Here is an 18,791-nt window from a genome sequence, read left to right on the forward strand (position 1 = left end):
CCGTTAAATGTCTTCTTTACTTGCTTGGTTTCTGTGATCATATTTGAGTGATAATTAGAAAATAATAATTAAATGCTTAACAAGTGAGGCCCTTTCAGAATGATACTGAAAACTGACCAGGGAATCATTTGTCCTTCAGTCAGTTTTCACCCTTGGCTTTGTCTGTTGAGTCAGTTGATTGGAGAACCACACCAAAGCCAAGGTTGGCTCAATCCCCATGTAAATGAGTTTCATAACCACAGTCTGTTCTTAAGGGGCTTAAATAAAAGGGTACACAGGATACACAATGCCTTTCCTTCTCCTAGAAAACTCAGATCTGGGTCCCACCCACAGCAAATCTCAGATTTTTGCACAGAAAGTCAGATCTAAGCCACATAAGTTTTCCTTGTGAAAATCCTTAAACACTCCCAAGATACCAGTCTTATACTTGAATAATAAGACTATCCCCTCTGCCACGGGCTGAGTTGTGTCCCCTCAAAGTTCATATGTTGAAGTCCTCATCGTTAATACCTCAGAATGTGACTATGTTTGGAGACAGATGTGATTAAGTTAAAATGGGCCATTGGGGTGGGCCCTAATCCAGTATTGATACAATACTGATATAATACTGGTGTCCTTATAAAAGATGAAATTTGAACACACAGAGAGACACCAGGGATGCAAGCACACAGAGGAAAGATCATGTGAGGACACAGCAAGAAGGTGGCCATCTGCAAGCAAAGGAGAGGGGCCCAGGAGCCGACACCTGGATCATGGACTTCCAGCATCCAGAACTGTGAGAAACTAGACTTCTGTTATTTAAACCACCTAGTTTGTGGTATTTTGTTATGGTAGCCCAGCAATCTTGTTAAGGTGGTTATACCAACCCCACAAAAAATTGTTAGCTCTCCAAGTCCCCAGCTATGCCAATTGAATGCTCTGACCACTACATAGCACTCTCTGATTTCACTTTGCTCTTCGGGTCTAGAGACAATGGATTAAGAACCTTAAATTTTGTATTCCCTGACACCACCATTTTGTAACTCCTCCCCTACAGCAACACATCCATTCTTCTTGGAGGATGATCAGTTGAAAATATAGCACTTTCCAGAAATGATAATTTAAAGTTCATCTGCTTGTCACATGGTGAGTAGGACAAACTGAACCCTGTGCCAGGCAAGGATTATGCTACCTACAATGTAGGAGCTTCATTTGACTTCTTATAAAGATTTCTTCCCCAATGAAATCATTGATTATCTCAAGAAAAAAAAAAAAGCAAATACCAAGTACCTGGCATATATCAGAGAAATACATCATTTTGAGATCAAGAATCTAAATTTTGTCTTTGGAAACTGTAGGAGAGGACAGAGACCACATCTTGCCCATCCTTGCAGTCTCAACTCTCATGCTCTATGACTAGCATAGAGCTTTGCATGTAGAAGGTAATTTTTTTATTTGAATGTAGTGGATAAAGGAAAACGACAACTCTAAGAGAGTCTGGAAGAAGGATGGTGTCTGTTACAAATATGGATACAACAGCTATTTCAATCAAGCTGCGTGGCAGCACACCCACAGTGACATTCTGGAAGTAGAATCCAAATGCTTTTTTCGAATGTGGTATCTTGTGATTCTTCTTGGAGAAGTATCCTGTTATCGGGTTACGCCTGATCAAATTTACTCATGCAGCCTAGGTTTGTATATAACATTGTCTCTTCTCAACACTGAAGTCAAAGTAATGCTTTTTAACATATGGAACATAGTGTCACATCTTTATGCAAAACTCTGCAATTGCTCCCCATATCACTCAGGGTAAAGGCTGCCAGAACCCCCACGATCTTCTTCCTCCTGTCTTTTACTTCTCACCCACTGGTTCACTCTCTCCAGCCTCCCTGGCCTCCTTGTTGGTCCTCAAACAAGACTGGCACATTCCAATCTTAGGGTCTTTGCACTCACCCTTCCCTCTTTCTGGGACACTCTTCTCCAGATATCTGCTTGGCTAACTCCCTAATCTCCTTCAAGTCCTTTTCTAAATGTCACTATCTCAGTGTGGCCCATTCTGAGCATGCACTGGCATCTTCCTCCCTCATGCCAATTCAACACCTAATTCCACCTTACCATGCTTTACTTTTCCTTTTTTTCACAGCACTTGTCATCTTCTAACATATTAAATTATCTACTGATTTATTGTGTGTATTGATTATTGCCTGTTTTCTCTCTACATAGAACAGAGTTCCACAGACTGGTACTGTTCTGTGGCCTGTTAGGAACCAGGCTGCACAGCAGGTGGTGAGTGGCAGACGAGCAAGTATTACTGCCTGAGCTCTGCCTCCTGTCAAATCAACAGCAGCATTAGATTCTCATAGAAGAACTGTGAACTGTGCACATGAGGGATCTAGGTTGCACACCCCTTAGGAGAATCTAATGCCTGATTATCTGAAGATGGAACAGTTTCATCCCAAAACCACCATTCCCCAGCTCCCATCTGTGGAAAAATTGTCTTCCACAAAACCGATCCCTGATGCCAAAATGGTCAGGGACCATTGACATAGAATGTATGCTCCATGAAGGCAAAGATCTTTGTTTTCTTCACTGATGTACCCCCATGTACTTAGAATGGTGCCTAGCACATAGTAGGTGCTTCATATATATTTTTGAATGAACTAATAATATCTTATATGAACTAGATGTTTATCTTCCCTAGGACTAGGTTAAAATGACAAAGCTCAAGTTTACCCAACAGTGATTAAAAGCACAGTAACATCTCTCATGGCCTTATTGTTATGCTGTGTAGAAATCTAGATGCAATGACAGATTTCTAGGACTAGTAACTTCAATATTCTATCAGAACAGTTTATAATAAACAAATGCACCTCATGTTATGGGCAGTGACCCCAAGATTATCAATGCCACCAAACAGTACAGTCACACTGGTGAAAAGTTTAGCCAAATGGTCGGGCATGTTGGCTCACACCTGTAATTCCAGCACTTTGGGAGGCTGAGGCAGGTGGATCACTTGAGGTCAGGAGTTCGGGACAAGCCTAGCCAACATGGTGAAACCCCGTCACTACTAAAATTCAAAAATTAGCCGGGTGTGGTGGTGCATGCCTGTAATCCCTGCTACTTGGGAGGCTGAGGCAGGAGAATCGCTTGAAACTGGGGGAGTAGAGGTTGCAGTGAACTGAGATTGTGCCACTGCACTCCAGCCTCGGCAACAGAGCAAGACTCTGTCTCAAAAAAACAAAACAAACATTTAGCCAAATAGATTGCTTAGCATCACAAAGTAAAAATAAATATGGAGTTGACATTTTCCAAGTTTTGACTGTTCAAGGGATAGTCTGGGGTGACCTTAGCTACCACAAAAAAGAAAATCAGAACTTTTAGGGGCTTTTGAGATCCTGAAAGATCAAATGAGGCAATAGCTTTTTAACACACAAGACAGGAAACTTGTTGACTACCAGGCTATTTGGGGACAGACTTGCGGCAGAGATAACAACCGGATTTTCCTGGCTGCATCACTTCCTGGTTAATCTCATGGCATTTAATTCTCTGACCAGATTGTTTTCCCCAAGGTAAGGCTGAGACTTTAGACAACTCCCTCTTTCCTAGGGAAGAAGGAATCCCAACTGCAGCAATTCTTTTATGCCTTTATTCTCTGGGGAAGTGTAGAGGCTGGTTCTCTCAGAAAAACTAACTAACCAACCAACTAAAAGCAACAACAATGACAACAAAACCCATCCCTTAGGGGTATCTGATGATGTAAAGGTCATTGTTGCATTCCCCCCCGGCCCAAACTCAAGCCATGGGGGAGTCAGGTATGGCAGAGCAAGAGAAATAAACCATTCAGTGTACTATGCCACAACTGGTAGTTTATTCTTACTTCACTGTCAAAGACACTCTCACGTTGTCGATAAAGTATGTCATTCACCCTCAGAATATGCATAAGGAGAGAACATTGCAAGCATTTGGCAAAAAGAAAATTCCTCCCTCCTTCCTTCTCTCCCTCTGCCCCTTCCCTTCCTCCTTTCCTAAGGAGCCCTCACTAAATGGTTGCTATTCCAGGCAGAGACACACAAACACCAGGTCTCTGACCTACAGAAGCTCCCCATCTAGCAGATACAAATAACTACGACAGGGCAACAGATGCCAGGAAAGAGATGGGTGCACAGTGCCTGGGAAGCACAGAGGACAAGAACATGAATTCTACCCAAGGAAAGAGCATCGACAAATGCTTCCCAGAAGAGGTGCTGTTCGAACTGTGCTTTAAAGTTAGGAGGCAGAGTTTGCCAGGCAGAAAAGAAATCAAAGCCACTTGACTTAAGTGGCTTAGGCAGAAAGAAACCATTGAAATTGAGTTTTCTGTAGAGTGAGTCCATGGGGGATTGAAACAACTGGTTAACAAGGAAAGAAGTCAGCCAGAATGATTATTTGACCTTGGACAGATCAAAAAGGAAAATTGTTGGACTGACTTTTTGGTTTTTTTTTGTTTTGTTTTGCTTTGCATATGTTAACAGACGGAGTCAAGTAGAATGGAAAAGTGATTTGGATAATGCAGTCAAACTCCAAATGATTCTTTTGGTCTTACCAACAGAACAATCAAGCTGTGAGATCTGCCTCCTGCCTGGCATTTCCTATATGATGTGTCTCCAGGAAGACAGTGGCCGGAGGATGGGCTCCAGGAACATGAGGTCTTTGGGTCTAGACACCAGTTGCTCAGTCCAGGAAGGCTGGGGGTACCAGGACCTCATCACTTTCTCTATGAAACATATTCCAAGACCCAGGAGGAAGGGACCCTGAGTACATGAATTGTTTCTCCAAATAGACAGAGAGCTCAAGAGAGAAGAGGTTGTCATTTATTCTGATTATTTAGGGGATCATAGCAACTGACAGGCAGAAATGACCTCAAATGCCATTCTAATCTGAGTTTTCATTTTACTCTGAGGAACCTGAGTCCCAGACACTTGCATGAGGTACCACGAAGTCAGTGACAGAGATGAGACTAGAAAAAAGTTATTTTCAGTTCTGAGGCACAGCTCTATTCAAGAAACTTCGCTCTACATCCTACCTCATGACTTTACTGCTATTCCTTTTTGTTTGTTTGTTTGTTTGTTTGTTTGTTTGTTTGAGACAGAGTCTGGCTCTGTCGCCCAGGCTGGAGTGCAGTGACACGATATCAGCTCACTGCAACCTCCACCTCCTGGGTTTAAGCGATTCTCCTGCCTCAGCCTCCTGAGTAGCTGGGATTACAGGTGTCCACCACTGTGTCCAGCAAATTTTTGTATTTTTAGTAGAGACGGGGTTTTGCCACGTTGGCCAGGCTGGTCTCAAACTCCTGACCTCAGGTGATCCGCCTGCCTTGGCCTCCCAAAATGCTGAGATTACAGGCGTGAAACACCGCTCCTGGCCTGATATTTAATTTTTATGATGAAAAGGAAGCAAGTGGGAATGAATTAAGATGAAACACCAGTATGTAGAGATGATACTCCAGTGAAGTCAGATTTTAAGGTGAAAACTCTGGCTGGTCAGGTTGACCCTTGGCAATATCTCAACTAGACACCATGCTGGAGACCAGCAGGGGCCCCCTCTCTGAGACCAATGCAAACAACTTTCCTATCCAGTGTTGGGAAAATGCACTGCTTCTGTAGTTGAGCACAAAGTATTTGGCTTGTATCTAGGGGCTGTGCTGGATAAAAAACTTGTATCTCATAAAATCACACCCAGGGTGGGTTGACTTCAGCTGTTGCAGGATTGAAAGCAGTAACCTCAGTTCCTCTGACCACACAGGAACCACAGTGCCCCCATGCCCTTCTAGACAGTTCCACATTTTGCCTCAGTCAAATTTCACCTTTGCAAGATTTCCTGCAGAACCTCCCTAGAGTCAGTCTTTCCCCTGTCTGTGGCCTCATTACTCACAGTTTTAGATTCTGTTTCTAGTACTTCATCAAAGTATTTTAAAATATTTCCACATAATCAGAGCACTTAGAGTCATATGTATTTCCTTCTTTTTTGTCAAATATAGATCTTTATATTTTACAACTTTATTGAGGTATAATTGATGAAAAAACTGTATAAATTTAAGCTGTGCATGTGACGTTTTGATGTACATTGTGAAACAGTCACCACAATCAAGCTAATTAACACATCCGTCACTTCACATAGTCATCCTTGTGTGTGTTTGTGGAGAACACTTAAGATCTGTTCACTTAGCAAATTTCAAGTCTATAATACAGCGTTATTAACTGTAGTCACCCTGCTGTACATTTGATCTTCAGAACTTTTCAGAGTCCTTTGTATTTCTAAAGCAGCTTTGAATTTGGGAACAGAATAAAAACGGCATTGGACAGTAGTCAGAAGACTTGTATTCAAATGTGTATGGTTAGGGCCCAGATAAGAAACAGATGACATATTCAACGGAAAGTAGTAAGTAAAAACGGACTATGTAGCAAGGCATGAGCAGGGTTCAACAGGTTGGAGTTAGCAACAACTGGAAGCCTGGTCACTCCTGGGGTGAAAGGAACCAGAGGAGGGAGCTGCGGCTTTGGGTTGAAAAAATGCAACCCCTGCTGAATCATATCCCAGAAGGGAAGCTATTGAGGGAGTAAATACCCCAGCCTTGCCCCCTACTCATCCTTCAATCTCTTGCCCTTGCCTCCCACCCAGAAGGCTAGAGAACCTGATCCATGTAGTTCACAGAGCCTGCTGGTAAAGGGGGCCAGGCAAATAAAGATGATCCAGCACAGGCTACCGCTGAATCACTTCAAACCTCTCTACTCTCTGATCCTCGGGATTTGTATTAGTAAAAACAAGTGGGTTGATCATCAGGCAGTGTCTCTGCTGCCTCCCTGCCTAACGTTCAACGATGCTATGACTCTAGGTAAAATAATACACACATATTGATTTTTTAGATGTCCGGGGGCAGATATTCTCAATAGACCAGGACATAACTGCTGCTGTTAAAATGCTTCTTGAAACAGAATATGTGGAAATAGAATTCATGCCTTTATAACATTGTTCAATGCTTAATACCTTTCTAAGAAAAACAACCTAGTAATTATTCTTTACTTTAAAATAAAAGTTACTTTTTTCAGCCTTCTTTATGCAACATCTTAAGATATGTCTTGAAAAATTATTCAATTCTTTTTTTTTTTTTGAGGTGGAGTCTCGCTCTGTGCCCAGGCTGGAGTGCAGTGGTGCGATCTCGGCTCACTGCAAGCTCTGCCTCCTGGGTTTGAGTGATTCTCCTGCCTCAGCCTCCTGAGTAGCTGGGACTACAGGCGCGCGCCACCATGCCCAGCTAATTTTTGCATTTTTAGTAGAGATGGGGTTTCACCATGTTGGCCAGCATGGTCTCAATCTCTTGACCACGTGATCCGCCCACCTCAGCGTCCCAAAGTGCTGGGATTACAGGCGTGAACCTTGCCCGGCCTATTCAATCCTTTTTTATACCGAGGCCTTTGTTTAGACCCTTGGTCTCTAAATGACCTAGTCATCTTACCTGACCTATGTGGGGCTTCTTTTAATCATTCGTAATTTGAAAAAAGACAAAAGTCACCTGTCAAAGCATTCTTTGGTGCTGTGTGGGTCAGGAGGCACCCATTTCCAAATTCAGTAAGCAGGAACCCTCAAAGGTGGTGGAACTCTAAGAGGAATCTTAAGAAACCTTGGTGTCTCCCAACCAAGGGTCCCTCATTAGTAGCCTAGATCTGGAAAGATGGGGACTGACCATCACAATTTTTTCAGGTTTGTTTCTCCCTTATAACCAATCTTCACAGAGCATGTTCTAGGCACCAGGAAATAGCAGTGAACAAGACAAGGTCCCTGTTTCTAAAAGCAAAAGAATTATGATCTGGAATCATATACATATGAAACATAAATATGTAAGATACATTTAATAACGATAATTGTAAGCATAATGAAGAACACGAGACAAGTTAATGGGATGCAATGACTGGGAGTCAGGGGGAGAATGGGACCATTTGAGCCAAGATATAACAGCCTTGGGAAGAGGTTGACTTTTGATAGGAAACTTTTATTTCAAACACCTTATTCCATATTTTTGCATAAATATAAAATGCTCTAAAACTTCCAATATCTTGGAAGATAGTGACTGAAAGGAGGAAATTAGTAATGTTCTTTTTAAAGAATTAAGAAATCTAAGATGAAGAGCTACAAAAGAAGAAACATCCCAAGCTGAAAAATTATTACAGTGACCTGCAATTGTCTATAAAATGCCAGAAGGGTTTATTGTTTGGTCTATGGGCACCTGGGGATGTGGGATGGGAACAGGAAAGAAAGGGGCTAGGCACATCTAAGTGAAAGAAAGACAGCATTAAGATGTTGAGGAAGAAAGAGGAGCAGAAAGGGGTGAGCTGGGTTCCTGTGAGCATCAAGATGGATACAGGTCCAAGTGTTTAAGTCTGAAGCTAGGTGCATACTTCTAAGTGTGGAGTGATTGCCAGGCAAAGCTGATTCCTATGATATGCATTGATAATTATAGAGGCTATTTCTGCTCCTGCCAGTAGTTCAGAGATATTCAAAGGGTGCGTAAAATTATTTAAACTATTTTGTTTTGGGGTCAAAATGATTGCAAAGCAGAGAAAGGGTCGGGAAAAAATAAAACGTTTACTGGGGTTTGCAGAAGGAATACTCACAAAAATAAAGTGTCAATCCACATGTAGCACTTTGCTTCTTGTGTGGTAGTAAGTGAGAAAATGTTGAAGCCAAGTCTGCTATCTTTTTGCATTTTCAATGTAAGGAAACAGTCATTATCTGTCAGATCTGGATCTTCCATCATTCAATGATGAAATAGCTCACAAAAGGTGCTAGAAAAGAAGTGGTAATTCCATATAACACCACAGAACACAATCATAGCTTCAGATCTTTAGACTACACCTCTGAGCAAGGTTCCACGGCATTTGAACTTACATTTTCATCAGCACAAACCACAGGTATAGTGTAAAAAAAAACAAAAACAAATTTTAACCCACTCCGAGACCTCAACAGATTTAGCAAGAATTGGAGAAAACCTTTGTGTCTCAGCACTATGACAGCTTCAGCTAACCACAAAAAATAAAAAAGCTGTTCCTATATTAGTAAGTTATTTTAATGAAATTCCTGGAGATAATGTAAAAGTTCTTGAACTTGATGTCCTGCCAGGGGCAACAAGTGACTATTTTACTTTCTTTGCTCTGAGTGCAGCACCCTGGTTGAGAAGATGATCAGTATGTCAGCTGATAATATTAACTTCAGAGATGGAAAATCCTACCGGTTTAAGGACTTTTCCAGAAATTGATGACTAACTTCATCAAAACATGATGAGAATTGATTCTAATAGTACACTCATATCAATGCTATAAATGACACATCTGATGATTTTCCAGTTTTTGAGGAAAGTTGTTCCTGTAAAATATTTTTCTCTATATATGGTGTGAATAGGTCACTACAATAATTTGGTGATTTGGTCAAAGGGCAATGCAAATAGCATTACCTTAAATTCAAGATATCTGAGACTGATGCCTCCTCTTGAAAGAAGACTAAACATGTTTCAAATAGTTTATTATTCTACAAACAGTTAAAACAAATTGATGGCCTCTTATCTAAATGAAAAAACAATAAAGATTTTAATTCAAAGCACTGGTTCTTGTTTTAAGCCAGACACTTCCACTATTTTACCTGATGCTCTTTCTAAAAGAAGGGGCAGAACATATCACTGAAGACCACGTGCTTTTCTAGCAGTACGCAAAAGTCAAATAATTCTAAGTTTTCACTTTCATTTCAAACTATGAGAATTGTGAAAGAACATCATTAACAGTGGTTTTCACTCTGGTTTAGATCTATATCTAAGCAGATGAGTTATATATAAAATTGTCTAAATCACGAAACTTTGGGAGAGTTAAGTGTGAATAAGGCCTATCACTTTTACTGGCTTCACTTAGGGAGAAATTATAAATAAAATCATCCAGAAAAGCCATTAATTCCTTTCAAAGTGTTGTCCCTTCTTTATCATGCAATGACCTTTTTAATAAATACCATGTCCTTAAATTATAGTTTCATGAAAACTTACTAGCCTAATGGGTAAAGAGAAAGGATACAAATGAGAAACAACTGAATATGATGAAAGATTGTTTTCCTCCTGTGTATGTTAGTATTCCAGTCTTATTTTAAAAGTGCAAATTCATCCTCTGCTAAGTATACCATGAAGGAGAGACAAATTTCAGCAAAGAACAATTTTAGAGACTGTGAACCCTCTTTAAGTTTGTGAGCACTGAAACTGTAGACTCTCTCTTAGTATTCAAATTAGGTACTCAGAGATTTGGTAAGAGACGTTTGAGAAAATTAGGCAAAATCAACAGTTATTAATGGAAGCTGAGTTCTTCAAAAAAATGCAAGGAAAATAAGTTGCTCTCAGCATCATTATTGGATAAATGATTAAACTGAAGAAGTGAACATTGCATTGAAGCATATGTACATCATTCTCCTGACAGACTTTGATTCATTGGAAAAAGGTTTTCTGTGGTTTTTTTAATATAGTCAACTTCATTATTAAAATTTTTTAATTAATAGACTTTTTTTTTTAGAACGAGGTTAATAGAAAATTGAACAGATGAAGAGTTCTTAAATACTCCACTCCCTTTTATTGCATCTTACATTAGGGTGGTATATTTGTTAACATTAATGAGCCATTATTAGTGCATTGTTACTAACTAAAAATCTACACTTTTAGGACTCAGTCCTTATGTTGTTAAGTTCCATGGGTTTTATTATAGATATTTTTACCAAATTTGTGTTTCTCTTCATTTTGTTCTTTTACATAAAGAATAATGAGTCATAAACAATGTATAGTGACATATAATGTAATATCTATACTTGGAAGCACTTTTAATATAAATACATTCTAGGAAATAAAAGCCCTCAGTTCATAATTCAGAATGGGAAGACACTAAAGACACCAGTCATAAGAAATAACCTGAGTAGTTCTGGGAAAAGAGACTCCAGAATGTTAAGGACAGAAATGACTTAGATCTCAGAATCTTAAACACCAAAGCATCAAGCATCGTTAAATCTTAGCAGGGAGGTGCTTGCCTGGCCCTTTAAATGTAGCTGACATCAGAGGACCTGGCCACCAGAGTCTCTGGCTGCCTGGCCTTTCCTGCCCACAATCCTGGTTCAGAACCTGGACTCTGGAGCCTCTCCCACCATCCTCCAAGGACCGCCCTCAGCTCTGTCCTGTGCCTCTCTCTGTCTATTGCCTTTATGGTTTGTTTTCCAGACAGATCCCAACCACTTGGCTTTAACCCAGCAGAGATGGAGATGGAAAAGACACATTTCCTTCATTCAAGGAATCCAGTGGACCTAATAGAAGGGGTTGTAAAGTGGTGTCCTATGAGCTGCCTCCAGCCTTCAGGTGTATTCAGTTTTGCAGCAGGATGTTGTCTCATGTGCTATTTTAAATTTGGATTTGGCTACCCACAGTTAAAAATTAGAAAGTTTCATGTGCACACAAATCTTGCTCTCTAGCTTCTCTTGAAAAATTAGAAGCAATCTTGCAGTCATATTGCTAAGAATCAGCTGGAGATAAGTGGCAACTGTCCTCCTTTTGGGCAGGATATTTGCCCCCTAGTTTGATACAGTCCCCATTTCTCCCTACTATATTACACTCAGGCCACTTACTGCATTTACATTATCTACCTGGCCCTTGTAGACAGTTGATTTTACAATCCTTAGAGTGGCTGACTGTTTTTGTGTTTCCAGTGGCCAAAGAAACCATAAAAAGCCTAAAATATAAACCCACACCAAGCCCTATTCTTCACCATCCATTGATGGAAGAAATAGATGTTCAAATATGGCCACTCATGCCTTTGTGTGCCAAAAGAAACCCCAAAGCCACATGTTCCTTCCTTGTAGTACTTCTTATTTAAAAAAAATATATAGCACTTCTTATTTAAATATATGTATCCTGCTGGTTGAATCAATTGCTCCTTTATGGAAAGGAGCTCCTGACCACCAAGCCAAATTTATGGTCTGGAAGCATTACCCGGAGGATCTCCCAAACCTGGAGGTGCTCAAGATGAACCACCATGCTTGAACTTGGAATACCTCATGACTTTTTAATTTAATTTAATTTAATTGTATTTTATTTTATTTTTGAGATGGAGTCTCACTCTGTTGCCCAGGCTGGAGTGCAGTGGTGCAATCTTAGCTCACTGCAAGCTCCACCTCCTGGGTTTAAGCGATTCTCCTGCCTCAGCCTCCCAAGTAGCTGGGACTACAGGTGCCTGCCACTACTCCAGGATAATTTTTGTATTTTTAGTAGAGATGGGGTTTCACCATATTGGCCAGGCTGCCTTATCACTTTAAGGAATCATTTGTCTCAGAAATTTCACAAGCTCTCAACTCAAGGGCTTTCTTACAAACTCTGGTTTATACTTTAAGAGGGATTTCCTCATTGAAAGTTCTTATAAGCTACTTGGATAAGGAGTCATGACATCTCCTTGCCTCTCAGATTTGCAGAAATACAGCAGAAAGCACAAAAGTTTCTTCCCTAGTCCTGCCCTCCTCACCTCTGCCGCTTTCTCCCATCATCTAGGAAGTACATGCTCCAATGCCCAGCTGGATCCCTGCAGAACCTAGACCTTACCAAAGGTGAAGGGGACCAGCTACCTAAGCGGGGAGGGAGTACATTAAAAGCATCTAGAGAGAGATCCAGGTGAGCACACCCAGGAGCAGCCTTCAATGAACATGCCTTTGTAACCTTTGTATTCCCAATGCCCAGAATGGTGCCTAGCATTTTATAGACATTCAGTAAGGATTTGTTGAATGAATGAAAGAATGAATGTATTTCCTATGCACATCCTTGGCTTCTATGGTTTTGCTGCTTTGCCTGCCCCGATCTTGGTCTTCCATTTAGGTTCCTGGGACTGACTCAAACCTGACCTCCTGACTTTTTGGATCTGATATTTGCTCTTTTCTTTACCAAAATGGCTCATAAATACCACTGTTTTCAATTTTTCTCAATGCTCTGTATTTCTTCAGCCAAATGAAAAAAGCCGTGGGAGTCCAAGTCATTTGTCTCTGGTTCTATTGGTTGGGTGGCCCAAACTTGGGAAATGGGTATGATTTTTGCCATTAGGAATGTTAAAAGTTCTGGAGAGTCTTGCAGTAAAGAAAACTTGTTCAGTATTATTTAAATGTAGCATTTCTCAACATTCTTTTGACTAAGAAGCCTCCCCTTTTCCCACCACACAGTATCTATTGATACCAAGTGAAATTAGGATTCCAGGGAACAAACACACTTTGGGAATTGCTAGAGTAGAGACACTGGGGTCAGTCCCAGAACTAACATTCTCTGCTAAAATTCAGTTGCATTAAGGTAAAGGGCCAGGACACCTTATCACCAACCATATGGTGTAAAATTGAGAGAATTTCAGGTCTGAGAGCATTCTCTAAAAGGAAACTACTCATGCCACTCTGCCAACTTCCTTTTGTTGGTTCTATTTTATGTGTCTGTCATTTATCAGCAATTAATGAGAACAAGTGGAGTCAAAGTCTCCACCTTCCTTGCAGGGGCATCTAAGTTGGATTGGAGATGGGGGATGGGGGAGCCAGCTGCAGCTTTTTATCTTTTGGTGACAACAAGTAGTTGTATTCCTTCTTGGGCAGTCACCGGGTTCATGAATAGTGCCACAGTCTTTTTAAAGCCAGGACTGCTCTTTTGATCTACAAGTTCATATGACTCCACCATGGGCAAGGCCTTCTGTCCCGTTCCACCCCCTCCCCCTTCCTGTGTTTGTCTCTGCTCTTGCAAGCATTTAGGCACTCAGCCAGAACGAGGCAGTGAGTTGCCCAGTTCAGAGAAATAAAAGAAAACACCCCCCTCCTCAATTTGATGGTCAATAGCTGTGGGGAGATATAATAAACCTCTTCATTAAACGAATGCAGCTTTTAGATAAGTGGGGAATTATATCTCTAAAGCTATTCTTCAAAACTTGTGACAGTTCCACATGGTCAGGAGGCTGTCATGCTGCCATGGAGATGGGATTTAAATATAGAATTTGAGGGACTTTAGCCTGCGTGGTTTTCTTCTTCCCAGCCCTACCTTGCAGTTTGGTGTTGGAAAAAAAAAAGAAAGAAATGAAGCTGTAAACTAAATGCAACTTCTGATGTAAGAAGTTAAAGAACATGGATACTTTTTTAGAGTAATTTTTATTTTTTTTTTATTTTAGAATCTATACATGTTGAGTAATACTGATATGAATCAGCTTTGAGGAGGCTGCTAGGAAGACCCAGGCCTCCTGCCAGCCACAATAGCACAGGCGGGGAGGCGCCATCACGGTGTCAGCTCTACCAAATGGAACAAAAGCTTTGATGTTTTCTGTCCAGAAACCTTTCTTCCTTCCTGTGCTTGGACATTCACTTGACTCTTTGCAGAGCAAGCCCTGCCCAAAAGTAAAAGATGGTCAAATATATCACTTTCCAAATTCCATCCTTTAGGGCCACTGTATAGGATTCAGGCACCATCTTCAGAAGATCCTAGATAGGATGTGGTTACCAAGACAGGACGTCCATTTGAACAAGGCCTTGCATTACTTTCCAGGTCTCCTGCTCTACATTCTCTCCTTCCTTCTGCTCCATCCCTGCTGGCATCTTTGCAACTGTTCGAATGCACCAGGCATGAGCCCCAACTCAGGGTTTTTGCATTTGCTGTTCCCTCCAACTGGAACGCTCTTCCTCGGTAAAGACATGGCTCACCTCCTCCTCTTTTTCAAGTCTTTCTTCAAATGTCATCTTCTTAGTGAAGCTGTCCTAACCACCCTATTTAAGCAGCTTCCTCACCCAACAATTCCTAGCCTCCTTCCTTGTTTTATTTTCCTCCACAACACTTACCACTGTCGAACATATCTTTTGCTTATTATTTTATTGGAGGGTTGCTTCCACACCTAGAATGCTGGTCTATGAGGGCAGGGATTCTGTCTGTTTGGTTTGCTGCAAGAATCTCAGCAGTAAAGTGTGCCTAGAACAGGGCCTGGCCTTGGTTGGCAACCAATGACTATTTCTTGAAGAGGGAAGTAATGACTGAACTGCTTAGCTAGCCGCCATCTAACAGAGATCAGGGGCCACAAGTGTGGTAAATTCTTGACTGTGGCTTTAGTGAACCCCTCCAGGAAAAGAATCTGCAAAATCAGAGGGCCCTGGGCAGGGAGTTGGCAAGCACAGGAGTGAAAGTGGTGCAAGCGCTCATTTCTCAAGTCTTAATAGTGATGCCGAGTGGTGTGCTAAGCACTCTTCCAAGCCTTCCTTCCTAAGGTCTCTGAGTCTCTTATTATAAGAAAATTGCAGCTGTATGATTCTCTGAAAATATCAGAGAATGTTAGTCCTGAGACAGACCCCATAGCCTCTACCCTAGCAGTTCCTAAAATGTGTTTGTTCCCTGAAATCCTAATTCTACCTGATGTCAACAGTTGCATCAACACCCCTATTCTTCCAGGCATAGCCAGGGATGAATGGTTCCATAAAAACAGGTTTCATTTTGCCTAAACACATGCATACATGAAGGAGACTCCCAGACATTCCCTCAAAACCAGCAACTCAGCCTTGGTTGGTGGCACCTCCAACTGGTCATCTTCCAGTTCTCTCTCTGGCCTTCTATATCCAACTAGCTGCCAGGCTATGGCCATTGTATTTCCAAAATGCCTCTTTCATGCTTTGCTTCTCTCCCATTCTCATCACCACAGCCCTCATCAGGCCTTCATTAGCCTTTGCCTGGCTATTGCAATAGCTGCCCAACTGGTTTCCTATCTCTAATTTCTTCCTCCACCAACCCATGCTCTACCACAATAATATTCCCAAAGAACAAATGGGGTGTCACTCTTACTAATCTAACAAAATGCCAATGGTTCCCCATGACCCTTGAGATGGGTCATTTAATCTACCTTCCAGGCTTTCCATCCACTAGCTCCCTAAATGAGCCCTCCACCATAGTTTTGTCTACGTGTGTGCTCAAGCACTTCCTCTCTCCAAATAAAACATGTGCTTTCTATTCTTCACATCTCGGGTTTTTCCCTCCCCACCCTGTCTTTCTCCCTTCTAACTATATTCCCTGTACCTGATTTCTCCTCTGCACCTGTTGAAATCTTTTCCGGAGATCCCTCCAGGGCCATTTACAGATTGATTCATTCACACAGTCAGTCAAGAGAGACTGGGGAAGCTCAAACCTCTTTTTCCCATATCTCCCTCGTCAGAAGTGAGCTTTCTTCTATCTATCTCCTGTGCATTTATCATACGTTCCCTTGGTTAGGGCTATCGCTGTCATAGATATCATTATTTCTCCAGCCAGTCTTTTTGTATGGTCCTCGAGGGCAGAGACTTTTGTACCTGTGTTTTATTCCCAGGGCACTCTACATGAGAGCTTGTTCATAGCAGGTGCCACACCTATTCAGGGATGATGATAACAACACATTTCACGCATCCTCTAAGGGTCACTTTAATCCTCTCAAGGTTACTTTGCCAACTGTAACTGGTGAGCCATCACCAGAAATATTTTCCTTTCCCATTCCCCACGGTCGTCAGCCCGGCTTACAGTCCTCAACGTAGCCAGTTGTTATTCAAAGCTGAGTGAGCTAGGAGCCCAGGGTGGAAAATAAATGTCACACAACTTCCTCCAAGATGAATTTTAAAAAGGAAATCATCAGGGTAAGAAGAACAGACTTGATTTACCAGTTGAGGCTGTTGTCCCAGGCACATACGCATAATTTATCTCCCTGATGCCCTGCGGCACACACCTGGATGTCCTGAGTGCCTCATGTTGTGGGCAGGCAGTTTGGTGGCAAGTAAAACAAACCTGGAATTAGAGGGGTGGAGTGAGAGAGTAAGGAGAAGAAGGAAAAATGGAAGGAGGGGAAGAAGGAAGAAAGGACATAAGGGAGGGAGGGAAGGAGGCAAGAAGGCAAGAAGGCAAAGGAAGGAAGAAAAGGGAAGAAAAGATAGGGGAAGGAAGGGAGGGAGGGAGGGAAGAAGGAAGGAAGGGAGGGAAGGAATTTAGTTTCGTCCTGTTAGGCATGAGCATTGTGAAAGAAAATAAGCAGAAGGATATCTGTAATATGCCATTCTACGGCCTCTGCTGTTAGGTTTCATCCTATCTCATTGTTATTGTCTGTGATTTTTCTGGCTGTTCAGTGCACACCCCTTGTCCCCATTGGTACAGACTTCCATCATTTACCAGTTTACATGTCATTCTCCCTGGCTTTGATTGTGAACTCTTAGAGGAAGACACTTGTCCCTTTGTCTCTGCATCCTTGGTACCGAGCATGGCATCTGGCATGCAGTGTGTTGATGGTGGAAAGCTGTGCTCCCCAAAATTCAGTGACCGGTTTGCCAACTTTGTGCTTTTTGTTCTAATCAAGTTCTACCACTTGCATGGTTATTGGCCTCTTTCAACTGACTCATGCTCTTTTCTTTTTAACTTTGGGCCATTCTTTGCAGTCTTATCTGTGAAGTCACACAGACTGAGGCAGGATATATATTTCCTTATCTATATTAAAATAAATAGATAACTACTAAAATAAACAGTATTCATCCAGGTACCACCTACATCAACACCACTGTTGTAGGCAACTCACTTTGGGGAAACACTAATTATGCTTTGTTCTGAAAATTGAAACATAATGAAGTGCATCCATTCTATAACTCAGGTCTTTTAGTTGGATTTCTGCACACACGCTCACCAATACTGTGTTTTCCCAGAAGAAAGTGGACACTGTGGGTATAAATGTTTCTGTGTACTGGCTGGGCGTGGTGGATCATGCCTGTAATCCCAGCACTTTGGGAGGCCGAGGTCAGGAGTTCAAGACCAGCCTGGCCAAGATGGTGAAACCTCGTCTCTACTAAAAATACAAAAACATTAGCCGGGCGTGGTGGCGGGTGCCTGTAATCCCAGCCACTTGGAGGCTGAGGTAGAGAATTGCTTGAACCCGGGAGGTGGAGGCTGCAGTTAGCTGAGATTGCACCACTGCACTCCAGCCTGCGTGACAGACCAAGACTCGTCTCAACAAAAAATAAGTAAATTTTGCTGTGTACCAATTGTTTAATTGGTGAAGCATAATGTGAGCTGAGAAAAGGGAGGATGTTTTGTCATCTCCTCAGATATTTTAATTAAGTAGATTCTGAACCTGAGAAAGCATTTGGCCATTTTAGCAGTCAGTGGTAAAGACTTCCTCAAATCTTGACTGTCCCATCTCCCTCATCCCCTCACCCGTAATGTGTTCCCCAAATCTGCATAGTCTACCTGGAAAAGGACTTTAAAAAATCCTCTAGAAGATAAATAGGTAAACTGCATAAGCAGATGAATTCACAAAGAGGAAATGTAATTAGTCAGAAAAATATGGGAAAATATACAATCGAATGAATGCAGATTACAATTAGACATAATTTGTCATTTTAAACCTTCTAAATAAGGGTAATATTTGAATATAAAGTGTAATGCAAGTCAAGGCGGACTGAATTGATACTCTCACGCTTTGCATGTGGCTACCTGATGCATAGTGACTGTGAATTGTAAAAACATTTACAAAGTGTAATTTGGTAACATGAATCAAGGGTTCAAAAATTCCATGAGGCCTTAAATCCAATGGCAATTCTGTTTCTAGGAATCTAGTCTATGGCAATAACTAGATATAAAAAGTATTATCCGCATGAAAATGTTTGTTACTGTATTACTTATGCTAGTGAAACCTAGGAACAACCAAATACCAACAATGAAGATAATAGCTGAGTACATTTGCAATCTATATCCATTCAGTAGATGAGCATGCATATATTTA

The 18,791-nt window shown here is 41.4% G+C and overlaps 1 long non-coding RNA gene across 2 annotated transcripts in view; it reads right to left on the minus strand.

Moving 5' to 3' along the window:
* Positions 1-16,440: 16,440 nt before the first annotated feature.
* Positions 16,441-18,791, minus strand: part of LOC103887584 — a 57,262-nt gene continuing 54,911 nt past the window's right edge. For both annotated transcript variants that reach the window (XR_002524341.2, XR_002524342.2), the window contains one exon: positions 16,441-16,813. This is a non-coding gene — a long non-coding RNA (uncharacterized LOC103887584). The remainder of the gene's footprint in view (positions 16,814-18,791) is intronic.

This window comes from Papio anubis, chromosome 11 (genome assembly GCF_008728515.1).
Source record: "Papio anubis isolate 15944 chromosome 11, Panubis1.0, whole genome shotgun sequence".
Lineage (NCBI taxonomy): Eukaryota > Metazoa > Chordata > Mammalia > Primates > Cercopithecidae > Papio > Papio anubis.